This window comes from Lygodium microphyllum, chromosome 6 (assembly GCF_053477565.2).
Source record: "Lygodium microphyllum isolate KBCC chromosome 6, Lygodium_microphyllum_v1.1.10, whole genome shotgun sequence".
NCBI classification, from domain to species: domain Eukaryota; kingdom Viridiplantae; phylum Streptophyta; class Polypodiopsida; order Schizaeales; family Lygodiaceae; genus Lygodium; species Lygodium microphyllum.
In genome coordinates, this window is record NC_141140.1 from 553,893 (window position 1) to 576,696 (window position 22,804).

General features: G+C 44.6%; 1 pseudogene; it reads left to right on the forward strand.

The window, feature by feature from the left end:
- The first annotated feature begins 2,328 nt into the window (after positions 1-2,328).
- LOC148034221 (uncharacterized) lies at positions 2,329-15,987 on the forward strand (annotated as a pseudogene).
- The last annotated feature ends 6,817 nt before the right edge of the window (positions 15,988-22,804 follow it).

Below are 22,804 nucleotides of genomic sequence, written 5' to 3' on the forward strand. Positions count from 1 at the left end.
TCTTTGTTTTGTATTGAGCTCAGTTGACATCTTCCTATCATGGCTTTTCCAAGATTTTTTGGGCATAAAGGGGAGAAAGCTCTAAAATTTTTGGATGACTTAGAAATGGCCTTCCTAATCACAAGCCCGGATAATGAAGCAACCAAAGTACGGTCCTTCTCTTTAATTCTTAAGGGTGATGCTCGAGTGTGGTATCAAGCTCTCCCGGAGGCTACAAGGGTAACTAGAAGGATCTCAAGACCGCATTCTTGCATGAGTACCAAGATACAAAGCCTCCTAAAGATATTTGGAGACAACTCCTAGATCTTCGTCAAACCTTACCAAGGGAGTACCAAGCATATGAATCCATGTTTATAAAATTGTGGGATAAATGAATAGCCTCGTTAGCCAAGGGAGAGAGAGTACTTGATTGCCTTAAGAAAGATTTTTTTCTGCCCGGACTGCACCCTGTACTAAGGAAGAAGGTCAAAGGAAAGTTTCCCACATCCTATGAAGAATCAATCACTTATGCTAGGGAGAAAGATAGGAAAATAAAGTATCAAGCCGAGTTGAAGGGAGGAGTTGAGCCCATGCAAGTTTTACCAACTACGCCAAGGCCTAGAGAAATAGCAGAGGGCCCACCTAAACTAGAGATGCCACAACAAGAGCCCCTACAATGCATAACTAATCAACTTGAAAGCCTTTCGTTGAATTTAGTGCAAGGAGTACGGCCCCCTCCCCTCCCAAATGAAGGCAATGGAGGTCCAAGGAGATAAGAAAGAGAGTATGTTTGCTATAATTGTGGGGATACTGGCCATGGTATGTACTTTTTTCCTCATCCTAGGCGTCTGCCAGGAAATGTTTTCCAACCAAGAAGGAGGGGACAAGTGACAACACCTAGGAAGAGGCTTGTTCCACCAAATCCAGGGTCTCCATCGCCGGTTCAAGTTCTCAAGCATCCTCGACCATTTGCACAGGAGCTGCCCTTGCCTATCTAGATACCAAAGAATCATGACGTTAGGATGATCAATTTGGATGAGAGTGATGTCAACGGGAAGGCCAAAGTAGTAGAGTCTGAAGCAATGCTAGTGAAGAAAGCCCATAGAATTGAGAGGATGGAGCCTACACCACCATAGGAGGTTGAAAATATAGAAGAAGAGGCTGAGTCTTCAAAGACTGCAAAGACATACAGCAATAAAAAGAGGAGGGCTCACTCATGCCGACGCATTGAGCCAGATGATTTTTCCATGGGTAAAGGTATTAGAGCTTATGATTTTCTTGCTAATGTGAGGGATCAAGGGCCAAAAATTTAATGGCCACATTTACTACATCTATCTCCAATAGTGCAACAACAATGGTCAAAGATGGTAATCATTAGACCCATGAAGATAGACGTGAATGCAATCCAGGCTAGAGAGACGAAAGATATTGTGCCTCTAGTGGAAGCCAAAATCAATGAGCAAAGAGTATCAAAGACATATGTGGATAAAGATGTAGAGATTTGTGTCATAACGGAAAAGTTAATGCATTGTTTGGGATTAGAGATAAGTGAACTACTGTATTTGGGGCCAAAATGGCTGACAATGTAGTAGTAAATTATTTGGAAGTTATAAATAAAGTCAAGGTAAAGGTGTGTGGAGTGCAATTTGAGCTTGACATGTATGTGATGCTAGTGAAGGGGGACGACTATCCACTCATTCTTGGGCGATCATGGCTAATGGTAATGAAATCCGGACAAGATTGGAAGACAGGGGATTTAGAGCTAAGGCCACAAAAGGGGCTGTAGAAAAAATGGAAGAGCACTATCTACAACATGAAGGAGGGCCGATAGGAGGATCTTGTGTTAGAGACCACCGCTGATGAATGGAGTTCCAGCAAGGATTGGTCATCTAACAGAGGGCAATTCTTCTAATGATGAGAAAGAAAGCTCTCTAGAAGTGATGGGGATTACATTGAAAGGGCCTTCTAGTAGTGAAATTCCCTAGCAGCTTCGAAAGGTCGAGAAGGAGGGACTAGAAAAAATGCTAGCTAAGGATCTATCAGCTGAGTAGAAGGTAGCCTACATGGAAGTGGTGATAAAACACTATGCACTTTTTATTTCTAATTATGAACACATCACAGGTGTGATAGCAGTACAACATCACATTAATCTAAAAGATGGAGCAAGGCTATTGGTGCAACGACTACGACGGTTGGGAGTAGTTCAACAAAATGCTCTACTCAACTGAGGTGCAATGACTTTTGAAGGCAGGTTTCATCTATCCAGTAGGGGACTCCGAGTAGGTTTCACCTGCAGTGGTGACACCCAAGAAGAACGGAAAATGGTAGATTTGTGTGGACTACAAGCCGATGAATGCTGCAATAAAGATAGATCACTTTCCTCTTCCCTTTCAAGATGAAATACTCAACAGGGTGGCCAAGCATGAGAGATATAGTGTTTGTGATGGGTATTCAGGTGATTTCCAAATCCAAATAGTTGAAGAGGATCAACAGAAGACCACCTTCATCACGCCTTGGGGGTGTTTTGCTTACAAAGTAATTCCATTTGGATTAACAAATGCCCGAGCTACCTTCTAGTGATTCATGAATTATGTCTTCCAGCCATATTTTGGAAAGTCAATCAGGCTCTTTATTGATGATTTTTGTATTTATAGTTCTAAGGCTCTATATCTTGGGAAGGTTGATGAAGGATTCAACTGCCTCACACAAATGGGGGGCAGCTAAACCATGAGAAGTGTCGTATTGGCAAAAGTAGTGTAACTTTGTTAGGGCATGTCATAAGTGAGAGGGGCATTGAAGCGGATTCAAACAAAATTAAGGCCCTATTGGCGGTGCCATCACCATATTCTGTGAAGAAACTAACCTCTTTCATTCAGAAGGTGCGATATATGGGGTGGTTCATTCATCTCCTCTCCTAATTAGTGTTTCCACTACAGCAATTGGCCCACTCTGAGGAGCTCCTCAGGACTGACGGAAGTGAAAGGTGCTTTCACGAGAGGTGAATAAGGCTCTCAGCACCCTTCCTATAATTTTATAACCTTGATGGGATTAAGAGTTTTTTATCAATCCGAGTTTTGGGAAAGATGCTCTAAGGGCAGCACTAATACAAAAGGATGCTAAAACTGGCATGCTGAGGCTGGTTTACTTTTCTAGCAGAGTAATGACAACATCAGAACAAGGGTACAAGATGGTGGAGGTGACGATTTTGTCTCTAGTGTTTGCTGTAAGAAAGTTTCGTCCTTATTTTCTCCCTAGGCCGTTCACAGTGATCACAACAGAAGAGCATTTTAACAATGCCTTACAGCACGTGGATGTTTCAGTGAGAATCACTAAGTGGGTGATACAATTCCAAGAGTTTGACTACACCTTCAACATGGAGGACTCTACTCGGGCCTGCCTAGCTTATTTATTGACCCATAAATGCCATCAAAAGAAGGAAAAAGAGAAGGGAAAGGTAAAAGAGGAGACATCTCCTCTTGAGGACCCACCATGGGTGGAGAATGCCCATGACCTCTACTTTGATGGGGCCTAGAAGCGTATTAAAGATAGAGCAGTAGCACGAATAGTGGTGTTCAGTCCCTAAGGTGACAAAATTTATGGAGAAGGTATTAGCTTGGAGGATGTCTATTCTAACAATGAGATAGAATATCAAGCCTTTCTTGTAGGTTTGAGGTGTCACTCAACTTAATGTTTTTGGGGATTCGATGCTAATTGTTAAGCAAATGAAAGGAATCTGGGCTTGTAAAAATGATAACTTAGCCGTGAAAATGAGAGAAGCTAAAAATCTCATAAGGAAGCTACAAAAAGCCGAGATCTATTTTGTGCCAAGGCACACAAACGGCGACACATATGCTCTAGCAGCTAAAAAAATAAAATAGGTAATGGTGGGCATCATTGTAGTAAAGCTCCCCTTGTTTCAGGGTAAGTTTCAACTACAACATGTGCTTTATTTTTTTGAGCATAGTGAGGCACCTACACATATGAGTAAGAGTGAGAAAAGGTAGTTGGCTTCTAAGGCCACTGAATACCGCTTGATAAATGATGTGTTGTATTGCAAAGGAAAGGATGCAATGCTTAGAAGGGTGCCAACAACAAAGGAGATTATGGATGTGATTAAGAGCTGCCATGAGGGGGTTTGACATTTTGCTCAAGAAATAACCAGCAGAAAGATTCTCCAAGCCGATTTTGTGTCACTGCCAGGAGGGGAACTTGCCTGCAAGTGCTAGTAGCACTTCTGATCAGAGAAAGGTCGCCTTTTGTTGATAACAATATTCTTTCTCACTCCCTCCTAGATCACAGTATGGCATCCTAGCAACATCTAGTTTTGCAGAGAATCAGTGGAAGGAGGATATAGATAGTTCAATCGAGTAGAGGCTTCATTGCCTATTAGCGAGACAGAGGGTGTTGTGAATCCGAGGTCGCTGATGGATTGTCAGAGCATCGTGCCATGTTTGATTAGTTGATATGGGTTAAAAGAGCTTTGTCTCTGATTGGCAAACTCATATTCCTGCAGCTCAACGATATCCTATTGGCAGAGAGAAGATGCTTCCAAGCGCTAATGGCAGTGCCAGTTCGCACTATTCTAAACCCTTGTATCCTTCTCTCGAGGAGTCCTTCAAGTCTGCAGTACCTGACCTTTCTCCTGAGCTTCTGGAGACCATGAAAGCTGTGCCACTGCAATGTTATTATGAGATAATATTGCAAGACCCTACCATTTACAGGCTGCACGAAGCAACATCGCACTATGGTGAGAGCATCAAAGCTATCATAAATGAAGAGTTTGGCGATGGAGTAATGTCTGCAATTGGTTTCTATTGCACGGTGGAAAAAGTCAAAGGGAAGGATGAAGAAGATCATGTAGTCATCATCTTCAATGGGAAATATCTACCGCACACTGTACAGCATGGTACTGGAAGCACATGTATAAAATTTGGAATTTGCATGATGATGGACATTAAGGTGTTGAAAAATTGGGCAACCAGTTGCATGTGTTGTTCCAGACTACACTCAAGCATGGTTTCTGCATGCAAATTCATCACAATATATATAACTGATGAGGTGATAGGAAAGCTCAAGCAGTTGAGTAAATAGACAAAAAGACATACAGAGGCCTTTACAGCAGTTGTCTGGGAATAGCGTTTGTAGAATTGCAGTATGGCATTGCAGAAAAAATTTTGGAGAAGAGAGAAGAGAATGGTAAAGTGGAGTATTTTGTGAGATGGGCTGATACAGAAAAACCTACATGGGAGCCTTTTGAGAATGTTGCAGCTGAGTTGGTTGTAGAATTTGAGAAGATTTATGTGGGGCAGAAGTAGAGGAAATGCAAGAGAAAGACGCAGTGACATAATTTTCATGTTGTGAACAGTCACACAGCCAAAGCATAGCTGGCCTACTCTCACTCTTTAACTTTTGAGGCTCTTACTTGATCTTATAGTGGATGGATATATATGACAATTTTTGGACACATGTATGATAGTCATATTGCTGAATACCATTTCTGGATAGATTGTATTGTTGTTTTCTTCTGAATTTGCAGCAGTCATAATGTCTGACACGGCACAGATCACTCAGATCATGGGGGACAAATTGACCAAAGACAACTATAGTGTTTGGTCCTACAGGATGGAGATTTTTTTGATGGGTAGAGGTCTATGGGATCTCATAACAGGTGATGATGAATGTCCAAAAGTTTCCAAACATCCAATTGAAGAGCAAAAGAAAGCGTACAAGGATTGGACTGGGAAGAACATGAAGGTTTTGCATTGGATCTCCATATATATTTCAGAAACATTGATTCCTCATATAAAAAAGGCAAGTACTTATAAGGAGGCATGGAAAATCATAGAAAAAATGTGTGGAACATGTACAGAGGCTCGTAAGATACAACTTAAGCAGAGATTACACGGTGCATGGAGAGGCAATCGCAGTATCAGTGACTATGTGGCAGAAATCAAGCAAATTGCAGAAGACCTAACATCCATTAATGCACCTGTTGATGATGATGATTGTCACACCTATTTACATCTATTTACTTATTATAGTTATATTCAGCTTATTACACCTATTTACAGCTGGCATAGTTATAGCGCCAGTCGACTAGTGTAGTCGGTTATGCATTATTTGACTTAGTATGCCACTTTCCTTTATGTTGTATCTTATCTATACTTTGTGTACATTGTAAAATGTGTGGAAAAAGAAGAAGAAACCAGCAAGAAAACGTTTTGGCCTTCATCTCTCTTCTTGTCTCTTGAGTGAGCTTCTCCTTGTGCATTCTATGTGTGTTCGGCGCATCATCTTGAGCAAGTCTCCCCACCACGCGATTTTTGACAATCTAGGATTATGTTAATAAAAAATATTAACTTAATCTAATCTCTCATGAAGGCTATATAAGGAGCCCATGGAGATGTAAAGAAACACAAAACACAATGACAAGCACATGAGACCACTCTAGAATACCCTCATGCTAGTCCATCTCTTTGAGATAAGCTATGAGTGAGTCTCTTTTATTATGTAGCATAATGGAAATCTTCCTCTACCTCTTCTCCTCTTATCTCCCTCTCTTCTCATCTTCTCATTCCATGAATACATAATGGCAAGCTTTCTCTATCTCTTCTCCTCTTGTCTTCCTCTCCTCTCTCTCTCTCTCTCTCTCTCCCATATTCTAATATGGTGTCTAAATCATATGTACTCTCTTCTAATTCTCCCTCTACATTCATACTTAGACTTATTAAGTAAGACTTGTCGTATGATCTATTGGTGGAGAATCTTTATTTTCTCATGTTATATATATGTTCATGGGAGAATTTAGGAGCCATCACCTCTCTTAACCTTCCATCATCTTCATTTCCATTAAGACGGGCTATAAATTCTCTCTCGTGAAGTTGTGGTTTTGGTTCTTTTCATTCTCTTTGAGGAAAGGGGTGTCCTAGCCCATCCTCCCTTTGGCTAGGTGGTCATCTCTTTAGCTCTTTTAGTGAGGATTGGAGACTGGGGGTGGGTAAGAGGCAATCCATTCATTTTTTCAGCTCTCACTAGCAAGTGGAGGAACAAGTTCTTAGGAGGGATGTCAATGTAAAGGGTAAAAGTGATGTGTTATCTTAGTGAAGATGAAAATGGATTACACCTAGGCGTTGAGTGAGTGCATATATTTTTTCAAAGGACTAGCCTCCAACTACACGTGGGTGCTATTTGCATCACAAAGATTTGGAATCTATCACCATCATTAGAGGAAAACTCACCCTTGTACACAAGTCAATATCCATGGTGTGATTTGGATCTTACACAAAAGCTTACAAGCATGGACCCTCTCTGTCACATGCTTTTATGTATTTATATATATATGAGGAACTAAAGTCAAAGCAACTTCTGAAAGTCATTTTTTATAATTTCAATAAATCCCAAAGGAAAGCAAATTTCAAGAAAATTTGTGTGCAGACAATCGGTTTTGACCTGGTCTACAAAGTTGCACTACAAGATATAGACCTTATAGCGACGTTTAAAGCGACGAAAATACAAACAACAAAATTTGCCCCCGTCGTCGGAAAAAGCGTCGTTATTGACGACGCCATGGTATCGTCGCTATTTGCGTCGCTATATGCGTCGCTATTTGCGTCTCTATATGCGTCGCAAATTTGCGTCGCTATATGCGTCGCTATTTGCGTCGCTATATGCGTCGCATTTGCGACGCATATAGCGACGCAAATAGCGACGCATATAGCGACGGTTGCAGAGAATTTGCGACGCTGATAGCGACGACAATAGCGACGCCTGCAGTAAATTTGCGACGCAAATAGCGACGGTAACAGAGGAAAAAAAAATTTTGTGGCAGGGCAGCAAGCTGCCCTGCCACATATAGCACTGTGTGCTGTATGAGAGCCATACAAAATAGTTTCTGCACTGCTGCATACAAAGCGTTTGCAAACAAAAAGAATCTATACTGAAATCATAAAACTGATAGATGAAATAAATACATGATATCGCATAAAATGCGATTGGTACAATCATAAAACAATATCACTAATACATAGAAAATGTCTACATAGATCGGGCGACTAAAAACTAAAGGTATGTGAGCGCTAAGGATCCGAGGGCGAGCTACAAATCGTCGTCCCCCGAAAGCTCGTCCCTCTGCAAAGGAGCATCAAACGGATTCTGCAGAAAAAGAAACAACATATCAATCCACCATACAATAATGCATTCAAATATCTCATGGTAACTACGGACATGAAAGATGAGAGACTTACTGGGCCGCCGCGTCTGTACAATCGGTCGATCAATGATCTGAGACCGTGCCTCTCTGCATATTGAGTCTCAAGGCCTTGCGGATCACGATTTGTAATGGAGTGCTGCAAAGAAAACAAAATGCTAACTGTTAGAAATATGATTGTCAGTACAAATAATATCTCAAAAAAACAAATAAGCAAAACAAAAGAGAAACTTACAAAGTCCTCCAAATATGTCCTGTGGCCGCCACTCCCAAGATGATGTACCGATCCGGCCTCGATTCGTGCCCTCGCCGCCTCCCGCTGCTGACTCCAACGTCCTGGCGAATTTGTAGCCTCCTCCCTCAGTCGGCGCCAGTCCTCTGCATCTAACCACTCGGGCTTTGGAGCCCCACTCTTGATTGCCTTGCGTGCGTCGGATCGTCTATGTGACATGTATGCACGCATGCAATCCATCATCCAGCCCGTAGAGAATCTATCCACTGCGGCTGGCACCGGGAACTCCTCATGCAAGGATGCTACTATGTACTCCTTGCTCCCCTCCGGTATGTTCCTCCAATGATCCAGGACGTTGTGCCGAAAAACTTGTTGGCACAACTCCCTCATGCGAGCTATCACCCTCCTCCCCTCATCATTCATGATGATAGCTCCTGACCTGCCATCCACTAGGTATCCATAATCCCTAGGAGTGTGCCTCGTATGGGCCCTCTCCCATCTCCGTCCACGCTCCTGGGCATATCCAGGAGACCCCTGAACATCCGGTGTACCGACGGGGGTACCCTCTCCCGGAGTGCCACTGAAAGGGGTGCCACCAGAGGGGGTGCCACCAAAAGGAGTGCCACCAGAGGGGGTGCCCCCAAAAGGAGTGCCACCAAAAGGCGTGACATCTGCCGACGGCTGCGCAAAAGCCGGAGTAACTGGAGTGGACGTCCCCACAGGTGTGACAAATCCTGGAGGTGACCGAGCTCTAGCTGAACGACGAGACGGAGACACCGCGTCCGTGTCTCCACAGCAGCACCCCCCTGATCCTCCTGCAGTCGCAGTCCCTCCCTCTGGCCCAAGTCGCGAGCGTCGAGATCGTCTGCTCGAAGCTGAAGCATCTGATCGCACTGAAGCTGATCTAGCAGAGCGCCCTGACGAAGAACGAGACAGCTCCTGATCTGCTATCTCTCTGAATCTCGCGAGCTGATCTGGAGACATACGTGCCATCATCTCCTGAAACTCCTCATCGCTCATCCCTCGACTCATCCTGAAAATAAAGATACCTGCAGAGATAAAAAATAATGTTAGAATAATCAATTGAAACTATACAAAGCGCATTAATATAAATCATTTTTGAAAAATCCATCTTAAAATGCATATCTTATCTACCTTTATGGAAGATCTAAACAACGAATTGAGTAATACAATTCTCCAAGAATGAAGTATTCTATGGTCCCATGTTAATCTCCTGACATAACTCTGCATACACTGGAAGGTCGATAGACATGTCACCACAAAAGAACGAGTCTGCCTCGTTCTCAAAAAATTCTACGACTTCTGTATTTCCATCATTGTTAGCCGATGCGGGCTCCAAGCTTGCGGTGGCCTCCACCCCTTGTAATTTCGATCCCTCTATTTGCATATATTCTTCATCTATGCCTGGAACATCGCTTTGATCGTATACTCTCGCACCTCTAGGAGTTGAAGGTATAACATACCACCATCGAGGTTGTCGGGGATTTGGATAGAAGATTACCTGTTCACAAACACTTACAAACCGTCTTCAAACCATTGTGACATAAAGCATGTCGTATTACAATTAGCAAGCAAATGACTAGAAGATTACCTGTTCACAATGTGCCGGCAACACAAAGGTGTCGCGCAAATCCATCCATTTTTTTTCGGAATCTATTTCGAGAAATCCAGATGGACCTCGTCGAACCGTTGCGCCAGCTCCTCCAAGTACCACTTTGAACCACTGCACATCGAATATTATCATGGAGAAGCTACGGTAATCCACCGTAATAATACTTTGCAAATTCCCAAAATACTCCATCTCATCCACAACCGTGTTCGGATCCGTTGCTCGTCGCCGGCTCTCTTGCTCAAACCTTGCCATGACACCACAGTCCATTGTGGAGCGCATTTTGTCAATACGCTCCACCCGAAAATGCCGTCCGCGCGACCACGCTGCACTATATATTTTGTACTGCACATTGAAACACTCAAATTAGATGTAGCAAACAAATTCAGATACGACACATTCTAAACCCCTCATTACCTTTGGACTACATCCCCTCGAGAACTCCCACTCCTCCATTGAGACCTCTGCCCCTTCGCTGGATGCTGCGATCAAGGCTCCATGCAACCATCGTGTTGACATAAACCGCGGCATCTCCTCCATGCCTTCGGGATATCGAATCGGTCGGTGACGCGTACTGCGTCGGAATTCAGCTCGCGCTTCCTCTCGATCTTGCCTTGCAATCTGGTACTTGGCGAGCCACGTCTCCATGGAGGCATGGTGCAACATACAAAAGCGATTCACTTTCTCTTCCATTGAGGCATCCATTCTTTTTTCTACCCCATTTCCAACCACCACATCTCCAGTCAGCCTGTCATCGTCCTTGAGCGTCCATAGCATTTCATTGTCTGGTTCCACCGTTGGTAGCCATTGTGAGATATGCACTAATGCCTCTGACACCAACCAACCCTCCGCCATGCTACCTTCCGGACGAGCTCGTTGTCGCACAAAGCCTTTCAGGGTTTTCATGAAGCGCTCCAGGAAGAACATCCATCGCGTATGGACAGGTCCGGCAATCTCCACTTCGTCCACAAGATGCACAAGAAGGTGAACTTGTATCGTGAGCATGCTAGTGGGCAGGTATTTCTCAAAGAGACAGACCGTCTCAACTGCTCCCCGCCTTGCGGATTCAATAGAGGACGTCTTAATCTCTTTCTGTGAGATCCATTGCACCAAAGTCGACAGCTTGTAAATGGCCCCACGAATTTCTGGAGTTAGGCATCCCGCGATCGCGATCGGTAGGACAAACTGCCACAAATGAGAAAGCATTAAGAATAATGGTCACTTTTCAAATTTCAAAGTGTCCACGCTTATTAAAATCCATTCTGTTCACAAACCTGACATATCTTATGCCAATCATGGGATTTTAGCCCAGACATTTGGTCATCTTTAGAAAATGCGGACCTGAGAGAACGCATCATACCCGTCGGAGTGCGGATAGACTTGATTACTTGCTTCACAATGCGCTCTTCTTTGGTAGACAAAACCCAGGGAGCGCGAGGAAGCTGCACTCCCCCTTCAGCACTCGACTGCGGCCAAAGCGCCTCCATCTTACCTACCTCCTTTAAATCCATTCGTGACCCTATAGTGTCTCTCTTTCCTGTGATGTGGTCCCATAGCAAGCTGCCCACATTTTTGAAAATATGCATGGGATCCAACAAGTGGTTGACCTGTAAGTGGGTCCAATATGGCAACTCGTAGAAAACTGAGAACCGTCGCATTCCATTTGGATGTGATTCCGGGTTTACCATTTTCAGCTCGTACCAGCTTGCAGCGTTCATACGTGCTGGAGGTCGTCCAAGAAAACCTTCCCTGAGTTCATGATCCTCCGGCAAGAAAGTGGCGTGTCCTTGATATACCATCTTCTTCATGGTTCGTGACCTTCGGGCGTCTAACTGTGGCCCACACAATGGACATGCATGATAACCTGAGGTAACGAGACATGGGACACGCTGATTAAGATACGACTCGCGGTCTTGAACAATAGGACCTTCTTCGTTTGCCATCTTATCTACATTACAGCAAACGAGGCTTAAATGGATAGCTTTTTGGAGATGTACGTCAACTTGCAAGTTGACCATAAACCTTGCATTGTATATAGTAGTCGAGAGATTTTCCGATGTTATATCTCGGCCTTGTATCATGCTCAACGATTTGTTTGTCCCGGTAGATAATTTTTTGTTATATCTCGGCTTTGAGTATAAGTAATCCATTTTAAAATTAATGCGCGCCATCTATGAAATTTTACAACTATAGTAATAAAATTTATTTCAATCAATTCTACTCATAGTCATAAGACCTGAGAGAAATTATCCTATACTCAATTTAAGGGATCTCCACTTCTATAACAATAATTTTGGGTTAATTTTGATGAAGTACGTGGCCGTATGCAAAGCACATTGCATACCATTATCGATACGTATATTATCTTAAATTTCATTCCCTTCCCTCTCCCTCTCCCTCTCCCTCACCCTCTCCCTCTCTTTCTCTCACCCTCTCCCTCACCCTCTCGTTCTCTTTCTCTCCCTCTCTCATTTCCTCCCTCCTCCTCCCTCTCCCTCTCCCTCCCTCTTTCTCCCTCTTTCTCCCTCTCCCTCTCCCTCGCTCCCTCGCTCCCTCTCTCCCTCTCCCTCCCTCTCCCTCTTTCTCTCCCTCTCTCATTTCCTTCCCCTCCCCCTCCCTCTCCCTCTCCCTCTCCCTCTCTTTTTCTCCCTCTCCCTCTCTATCTCTCTTTCTCTCTCATTTCCTAAACAAGCAAAAAATAAAGTGATTTAAACATCCTCCAAGCAAAAGGGAGAGGGAGAGATACAATGCACTCTCCCTCTCTTTCTCTTTCTATCCCTCTCTCATTTCCTTCCCCTTCCTATCCCTCTCACTCTCTTTCTCTCTCATTTCCTCTCCTAAACAAGAAAAAAATAAAGTGATTCAAACATTAAACAAGCAAAAGGGAGAGGGAGGGAGAGAGAGAATGCACTCTCCCTCCTTCTCCCTCTCTTTTTCTTTCTCTCCCTCTCCTATTTCCTCCCCCTCCCTCTCCCTCTCCCTCTATTTCTCTTTCTCTTTCTTTCCCTTTCCCTCTCCCTCTCCCTCTCTTTCTCTCTTACTCTCTCGTTTCCTCTCCTAAACAAGCAAAGAAGAAAGTAATTTAAACATTAAACAAGCAAAAGGGAGAGAGAGAGAGAGAGAATGCACTCTCACTCTCTTTCTCTCCCTCTCCCTCTCTTTCTCTCCCTCTCTCTCCCTCTCCCTCTCCTTCTCTTTCTTTTCCTCTCCTAAATAAACAAAAGAGAACGATTTAAACCTTCAACAAGTAAAAGAAAGAGAGAGGGAGACTCACCAATGAGATATGGCGAGCGTGGGCGGCTTCTCTTTGCAACGAGGGCTCCTCCTCTCCTTCGCGAACAACGACGGTGGCGGTGGCGGCGGCGGCGGCAACAAGTCTCTTCCTCCTCTTCTTTCACAAAGCCTTGGCTCTCTCCCTCGCTCTCGCTCTCAAAAGGCGAAGAAAACAAAATGAAAACGGCGCTCTGGTTTCGGCCGCGCTTTTTTTTTCCTGCGGCGTCGCTATTGGCGTCGCTATATGCGTCGCTATTTGCGTCGCTATTTGCGTCGCTATTTGCGCCGCTATTGGCGTCGCTATATGCGTCGCTATTTGCGTCGCTATTTGCGTCGCTATTTGCGTCGCAAATAGCGACGCAAATAGCGACGCAAATAGCGACGCATATAGCGACGCCAATAGCGACGCCAATAGCGACGCCGATAAACGCCGTCGCTAATCGGCGTCGCTATTGCCCCAGTCCCTTGTAGTGTTGCAAATTTTTTTTTTCAGATTCTTCACCAATTTGATGTTACGAAGGCGCAGACTGCTAGCTACATCCAAATTTTTTCTCTCTTTCACCACATTAGCTTTCTATTTTATCCTTCTTGTAAATATATTATAATAATGTGCTTTGGACAGTCATCTCTTGTAATCTAGCTCCCTTTCTCTAGCTTGTCTACCACTACCCTTGGCTTCGTGCATGATGACCAAGGTGGAAACTTGTCCCATCCACTATTCTCCATATTTTCAAAGATGCCATACATAATCTAGGATTATGTTAACAAAAAAGATTAGCTTAATCGAATCTCTCATAGAGGCTATATAAGGAGCCCATGGAGATGTAAAGAAACACAAAACACGATGACAAGCACATGAGACCATTCTAGAATACCCTCATGCTGGTCCATCTCTTTGAGGTAAGCTATGAGTGAGTCTCTTTATTATGTAGCATAATGACAATCTTTCTCTACCTCTTCTCCTCTTGTCACCCTCTCTTTTCATCTTCTCATTCCATGAATACATAATGGCAAGCTTCCTCTATCTCTTCTCCTCTTGTCTTCCTCTCTCTCTCTCTCTCTCTCTCTCTCTCTCTCTCTCTCTCTCTCTCTCTCTCTCTCTCTGTGAGCCGCTTTCTTTCGAAAGCGGATTTCGCTCCAAGGGATGACTGGGGCTCCCATCTTCATGGATGAGGACCTAACTCAGATGCAGATTGCACACAGGCGAGCATGCATGCCACAGATACTCCAAGCACGTAGAGAAGGCCGTAAGGCCTTCTATCGAGATGGCCGGATTTTTATAGATGGACGCCCCACCAAATAGGGGGCGTGGCCTATGAGACGGGGCAGAGGACTGTACAGGAGACCCCGATACGTGTGGCAGTTTGGAACTGCAATGGCTCCCTATGGTCACGACCGGACAGACTTGAGGAGATTTTACTCGACCATGATGTTATATGCCTCACAAAGACACATGAGAGCCCAGAGAGAGGGCTTCCACGCATTACAGGATATGAGTGGGTATCTGCATACCGGGCTACTACTAGGCAGAGTACATCTAGGGGCTCAGGAGGGGTGGCAGTTCTATTCCGTCAGGGGATACAGAGACATATCCAGTTAGTGAGATGAGATGAGGAGGCCAGTTACATATGGATCAGAGTGCAGATATCAGATGAGAGATGGATCTATATGGCAGTATGCTACTTTTCACCAGGAGGGTCCAGATATGCTACTACGCAGGGTGATATTCAGGCCAGAGATTCCCCCTCCCCTTATTCACAGCTCTCAGAGGACATTATTCTGTATTCTATTTTGGGTGAGGTCTTCCTTATGGGGGACTTCAACGGGTGCACACAGAGTCGACAATGTGAGAGTTTTGATATGGAGCAGCCAGAGATCATGAGAGCATTAGACCCTAAGGAGTTGGGGATTAGTAGGGAGTCAACAGATACTGGGCCAGATGCCACAGGGTATGGAGGGCATTTACTTGAGCTTGGTAGTAGACATCATCTCGTTATTTATAACGGGATGGCACGATGGCCATATTCAGGAGGTCTTACATGCTTCCCACGTGGGGGGGGCGAGAGTACTATGGATTATCTGCTCGGACCGATCGATGGGATGCATACTATCGAGTCCTTCGGCCTTGGGAGACTTCACACCTTTCTCAGTTTCTCACTCCTCACCTCATTACCATCACCACCTGCAGATATCATACCCCACATGCATACTACCATACACTTCACTCATGAGCTCTCACATGTTTACTCACAGCATCTGAAGGAGCACATCACGTCACTTGATCCATACGCACCCCTTGATACACTGACCACTGATATCACACGCATTCTGTATGATTCTGCTACACTCAGTTTTCCACATCACACATACACGCACCCCCCTCGGACCCGTACCATGCCACAGGACAGGTGGTATGATGATGAGTGCAGAGATCTACGTCGACAGCTACACGATTTGGAGGCCAGAGGAGAGATCACACACAGATAGGCGCAGAGATGCATGCACCACTTGACCCGCCGTAAAAAGCAAGAATGGGAGGAGGAGAGATATTTGGATATATACCACCTTCTTATGAGCAGAGATTGTGCAGAGGCATGGAGGCAGATCAGAGAACCATGTTCACCCACACTGATACATGACCCTGCAGTATGGCATGGATACGCATAGAGTTTATATCATGTACCCGCACAGCCGTTGATACCCACACCATGTACACCGAGACCTGGTATTTCATCCTTTTTCACCACTAGTATGGTGAAACATGCTATCTCACGGTTACAGCATGGCCGCACTCAAGACCAGTTTGATCTTCAGATAGAGCATATTATATATGGCAGAGACACATTGGCTCCACTCATTGCTCACCTCTTCAACCGTGCATTGTCTGAGGGGTTCCCTGACTCGTGGACAGAGCACACCATTGTACCTATCCACAAGTCAGGGGATCCTATGGATCCTAACACATATAGGACCATCATGATTGGGCCAGTTTTGGCCAAACTTTATGGCACGGTGATGGAGGAGGAGCTCAGCACGTTGGCAGAGAGAGAGTGCATGCGCACACCCGGACAGGCAGGGTTCAGACGGGCATTTTCTACCATAGACCACATCTTCACTCTCCATTGTCTGATCGACCAGACACGAGTGAAGAAACAGAGATTGTACTGTTGCTTTGTGGATTTCCACAAAGCCTTTGACGTGGTTTCGAGAGAGAGGCTTTTTAGACGCCTACTTGATCTGGGGGTGGATGATGACATGATGTGGGGTCTTTATGCACTATATGAGCGGGTTACTGGCAGAGTCAGATGTCCGGGAGGTATATCAGATCCCCTTGTGAGCACCATTGGTGTGAAACAAGGATGTCCACTCTCACCGACTCTATTTGGGCTATACATTGATGAGATAGCAGAGTTTATTCAACAGCGAGCCGGTGGAGGTATAGATCTCAATGGAGCCACAGTTCATATCTTACTATATGCAGATGACATTGTGTTGGTCTCAGATTCAGCTCAGGGATTACAGCAGCATTTATTAGCATTGGATGATTTTTGCATACAGAGAGGCATGACAGTGAACCTTGGTAAAACCAAGGTTCTTATATTCCATACATCAGCTCAGATACGTAGACAGAGTATTTTCATGGCAGCAGGAGGGAGTATTGAGGTCACTAGATCATATGTATATTTAGGAGTCACCTTTACAGCAGCTTCAGGGACTTTCTCGATGACACAGGCAGCTCATGACTGCCTCACTAGAGGATACTCAACATTGGCTCTTATGGAGTGACAGTGTCATCAGGCACATTTCTAGGAGCCTCGCACCAAGGGGTGGCTCTTTGATACTCTAGTCACTCTAGCACTGATGTATGGAGCAGCTATATGGGGGCCAGGCCTTGCCGATTATGTATGGACATTGATGGAGAGACATCAGGTGATCATGATATCTAGATTGATTCGCATCAAGGCCTCAGTCCCAGATGACATTGTGCGAGCAGAGCTTGCCACACCGCCCATGCTAGTCGAGGCATTATTTCAGACAGTCTGCTTCCTACACAGATTTCAGGATATGGACAGAGATCGCATTGCATACAGAGCATACATGGCATCTCAGGAGATGGCTCGAGCGGGGGATACCACATCATAGTATGCACAGACTAGAGCTTGGTTTGACAGACATGGGCTGGACATTGATAGACTCCCACCTCTTCTATATGATACTCAGGCTCCCACTTACACCCTCTCTCTCTCTGAGAGGAACAGAGTCATCAGATAGGAGATATGGCATATTTATATACAGAGGACATGGGTCAGCCCTGCACAGCCACTGCCATCGAAGATAGCACATTATTATACACAGTTCTTGAGCATATCAGAGCAGGGATTCATAGAGATTTCGAGATATATGCAGATCTATATGCCACATCGATTGAGAGTTCTTATTGGACAACTCAGGGTATCATCACATCAGCTTATGATTGAGAGTGGTAGAGCCAGTGGCATCCCACGGGAGGAGAGGATATGCCCCCTTTGCAGATCAGAGGTGGAGAGTGAGGAGCATTTTGTTCTCAGATGCTCGGCATACTTAGAGTTGAGATCTAGATACACATTGAGCAGCTCACTTCAGGGATGTATGACTGATATGGATTAGAGATCATTTGGCTGTTTTCTGGGAGAGGCATGGCACATCAGAGAGCAGAGCACACAGCGGGTCCCAGTCAGAGAGGGGCCCACCCAGACGACTATTACACAGTTCTTTCAGACAGACAGAGTGAGAGCTACTGTACCAGCCTCCAACCAGACCTCCAGGCTCACACTACAGCAGGCTGAGGACCAGCGTACTCGATGCCGCACGAGGATTCGTGGATTTCGGACCCCACAGCCACACCGACAGGAGATCCAGAGGATTCTTGATCTACATCGACAGCAGACTGAGATTCGACGACACTCGACACATTGGATCTCAGATCTCCAGTTTGCTCTTTCTCCACCGCCGATGTACCACAATGTGCATCCAGGAGAGATCACCTGCTATTAGCGACTTCGACGACTGCTACTACATCCCAGGATAGTATATCTCCCTGCATCTGTTACATATACACATTGCACCACTTTATCACAGCCGACAGTTGTTCCCCTATCACAGCCGACATTTGTTCCCCTTTTGTAGCCATTATCTGGAGTACTAGAGCTACATACGCACATACACATACACGACACTTATCACACTCACAGCACCGTATTTTCAGTTTCCAGTTTTTAGCTTTTCATTCAGCACTTTTATTTTGGATAGCTGGACCTCATCAGTTGTATGACAGTTTGTCCCATAGGCCAGTTTTGGTCTTTAGAAGACGTTAATATAAATTTCTTTCTTTTGTTTCTTTCTTTCTCTCTCTCTCATTATGTTGTTTGAATCATATGTACTCTAATCTGATTCTCCCTCTACATTCATACTTAAACTTATTAAGTAAGACTTTCCATATGCTCTATTGGTGGGGAATCCTTATTTTCTCATGTTATATATATGTTCATGGGAGAATTTAGGATCCATCACCTCTCTTAACCTTCCATCATCTTCATTTTCATTAAGATAGGCTACAAATTCTCTCTCGTGAAGTTGAGTTTTCTGTTCTTTCCATTCTCTTTGAGGAAAGGGATGCCCTAGCCCTTTGGCTAGGTGGTGTCCCTCTTTAGCTCTCTTAGTGAGGATTGAAGATTGGGTGGGTAAGATGCAACCCATTCATCTTTTCAACTCTCACTAGTCATATTGCTCATGTTGAAAGAACAAGTCCAAGAAGGAGAAGATAAAGCCCTCAAGTATAGACAAGCATCAAGCATCCACGACTGAGACTACTTCTAATCAGTTCGAGTATCCTAGTTCATAATTAACTTTGACTAACAAGGTTGACCAATCCATTCAATTTGTTATTACTACTTCAAATTTCAAGATGGAATCCACAGAGTCATAGCCTTTGCATGTGATCAAGATTGTCACTTCATTCAAGCAACAAGCCAAGTTTCATAGAGCATTTTAAGAAAGTTTGGGAAGCTAATGACCTCATAAGGGATGCCACATACGTTCAAGGTTTTGGGCTTTCTATGGATGTCAAGGGTTAGACTTGCTTTATTGGCCTTGATGCCATTGATATGACTCCTTTCTTACTCTTAAGACTATCTTTCTTAAGAGATTTGTAGAGGCACATATAGAAGTACTAGCTAAGAAGGTTGTGGATGACCTAGGAAGGTTTACTCAAACTAGCTCAACTCCCTTGTCCTTTCCTATCAATGTTCATACTCTTGAAGGAATTTCTATATGCCCTGTGAGACCTCAATACCCACTAGAAGCCCATATGCAGTTGAGTCGACAAGATACAAAGGAAGATTTTCATGTAGAAGTTGATATCCTTCATGATGCATCTAATGATACCTCCACTAACTATGGAAGTTCCTTGGATTTTGACCTAAAAAAACAATGACTCATTAAGCACCCTCATCCTTGAGATGGGACCTCCACCTAGAAATGTGTAACTATATGCTGAGATGTTACAACTATAATCCAAGGTACATTAAGTATGTGGTGGATTTAGGAGGATATTACAAGAAGAAGAATTCACTACAAGATATAGACCTTATAGCGACATTTAAAGCGACGAAAATACAAACAACAAAATTTGCCCCCGTCGTCGCAAAAAGCGTCGTTATTGACGACGCCATAGAATCGTCGCTATATTTTGCGACGCATATAGCGACGGTTGCAGACAATTTGCGACGCTCATAGCGACGCCAATAGCGACGCGTGCAGTAAATTTGCAACGCAAATAGCGACAGTAACAGAGAAAAAAAAATTCGTGGCAGGGCAGCATGCTGCCTTGCCACATATAGCACCGTGTGCTGTATGAGAGCCATACAAAATAGTTTCTGCACTGCTGCATACAAAGCGTTTGCAAACAAAAAGAATGCATACTGAAATCATAAAACTGATACATGAAATAAATACATGATCGCATAAAATACGATTGGTACAATCATGAAATGATATCACTAATACATAGAAAATGTCTACATAGATTGGGCGACTAAAAACTAAAGGTGTGTGAGCTCTAAGGATCCAAGGGCGAGCTATAAATCCTCGTCCCCCGAAAGCTCGTCCCGCTACAAAGGAGCATCAAACGGATTCTGCAAAAAAAGAAACAACATATCAATCCACCATACAATAATGCATTCAAATATCTCATGGTAACTATGGACAATAAAGATGAGTGACTTACAGGACCGCCGCGTCTATACAATCGGTCGATCAATGCTTTGTAACAGAGTGTTGCAAAGAAAACAAAATGCTAACTGTTAGAAACATGATTGTCAGTACAAAGAATATCTCAAAAAAAAAAAAAGCAAAACAAAAGAGAAACTTACAAAGTCCTCCAAATATGTCTTGTGGCCGCCACTCCCAAGATGATGCACTGATCCGGCCTCGATTCGTGCCCTCGCCGCCTCCCGCTGCTGACTCCAACGTCCTGGTGAATTTGTAGCCTCCTCCCTCAATCGGCGCCATTCGTCTGCATCTAACCACTCGGGCTTTGGAGCCCCACTCTTGATTGCCTTGCGTGCGTCGGATTGTCTATGTGACATGTATGCACGCATGCAATCCATCATCCAGCCCGTAGAGAATCTATCCACTGCGGCTGGCACCGGGAACTCATGCAAGGATGCTACTATGTAGTCCTTGCTCCCCTCTGGTATGTTCCTCCAATGATCCAGGACGTTGTGCCGAAAAACTTGTTGGCACAACTCCCTCATGCGAGCCATCACCCTCCTCCCCTCATCATTCATGATGATGGCTCCTGACCTGCTATCCACTAGGTATCCATAACCCCTAGGAGTCTGCCTAAGATGGGCCCTCTCCCATCTCCGTCCACGCTCTTGGGCATATCCAGGAGACCCCTGTACATCCGGTGTACCGACGGGGGTACCCTCTCCCGGAGTGCCACTCAAAGGGGTGCCACCAAAGGGGGTGCCACCAAAAGGAGTGCCATCTATCGACGGCTACGCAAAAGCCGGAGTAACTGGAGTGGACATCCCCACAGGTGTGACAAATCCTGGAGGTGACGCAGCTCCAGCTGAACGACGAGACGGAGACACCACGTCCGTGTCTCCACAGCAGCACCCCCCTGATCCTCCTGCAGTCGCAGTCCCTCCCTCTGGCCCAAGTCACGAGTGTTGAGATCGTTTGCTCGAAGCTGAAGCATCTGATCGCGCTGAAGCTGATCGCGCTGAAGCTGATCTAGCAGAGCGCCCTAACGAAGAACGAGACAGCTCCTAATCTGCCATCTCTCTGAATCTCGCGAGCTGATCTGGAGACATGCGTGCCATCATGTCCTGAAACTCCTCATCGCTCATCCCTCGACTCATCCTGAAAATGTCGATACCTACACAGATAAAAAATAATGTTAGAATAATCAATTTAAACTATACAAAGCACATTAATATAAATCATTTTTGAAAAATCCCTCTTAAAATGCATATCTTATCTACCTTTATGGAAGATCTAAACAACGAATTGAGTAATACAATTCTCTAAGAATGAAGTATTCTATGGTCCCATGTTAATCTCCTGACACAACTCTGCATACACTAGAAGGTCGATAGACATGTCACCACAAAAGAACGAGTCTGCCCCGTTCTCAAAAAATTCTACGACTTCTATATTTCCATCATTGTTAGCCGATGCGGGCTCCAAGCTTGCGGTGGCCTCCACCCCTTGTAATATCGATCCCTCTATTTGCATATTTTCTTCATCTATGCCTGGAACATCGCTTTGATCATATACTCTCGCACCTCGAGGAGTTGAAGGTATAACATACCACCATCGAGGTTGTCGGGGGTTTGGATAGAAGATTACCTATTCACAAACACTTACAAAGCGAGTTCAAACCATTGTGACATAAACCATGTCGTATTACAATTAGCAAGCAAATGACTATTTGTACCTGTTCACAATTGGCCGGCAACACAAAGGTGTCGCGCAAATCCATCCATTTTTTTTCGAAATCTATTTCGAGAAATCCAGATGGACCTCGTCAAACTGTTGCTCCAGCTCCTCCAAGTACCACTTTGAACCACTGCACATCAAATAGTATCATGGAGAAGGTACGGTAATCCACCGTAATAATACTTTGCAAGTTCCCAAAATACTTCATCTCATCCACAACCGTGTTCGGATCTGTTGCTCGTCGCCGGCTCTCTTGCTCAAACCTTGCCATGACACCACAGTCCATTGTGGAGCGCATTTTGTCAATACGCTCCACCCGAAAATGCCGTCCGCGCAACCACGCTGCACTATATATTTTGTACTGCACATTGAAACACTCAATTAGATGTAGCAAGCAAATTTAGATACGACACATTCTAAACCCCTCATTACCTTTGGACTACATCCCCTCAAGAACTCCCACTCCTCCATTGAGACCTCTGTCCCTTCGCTGGATGCT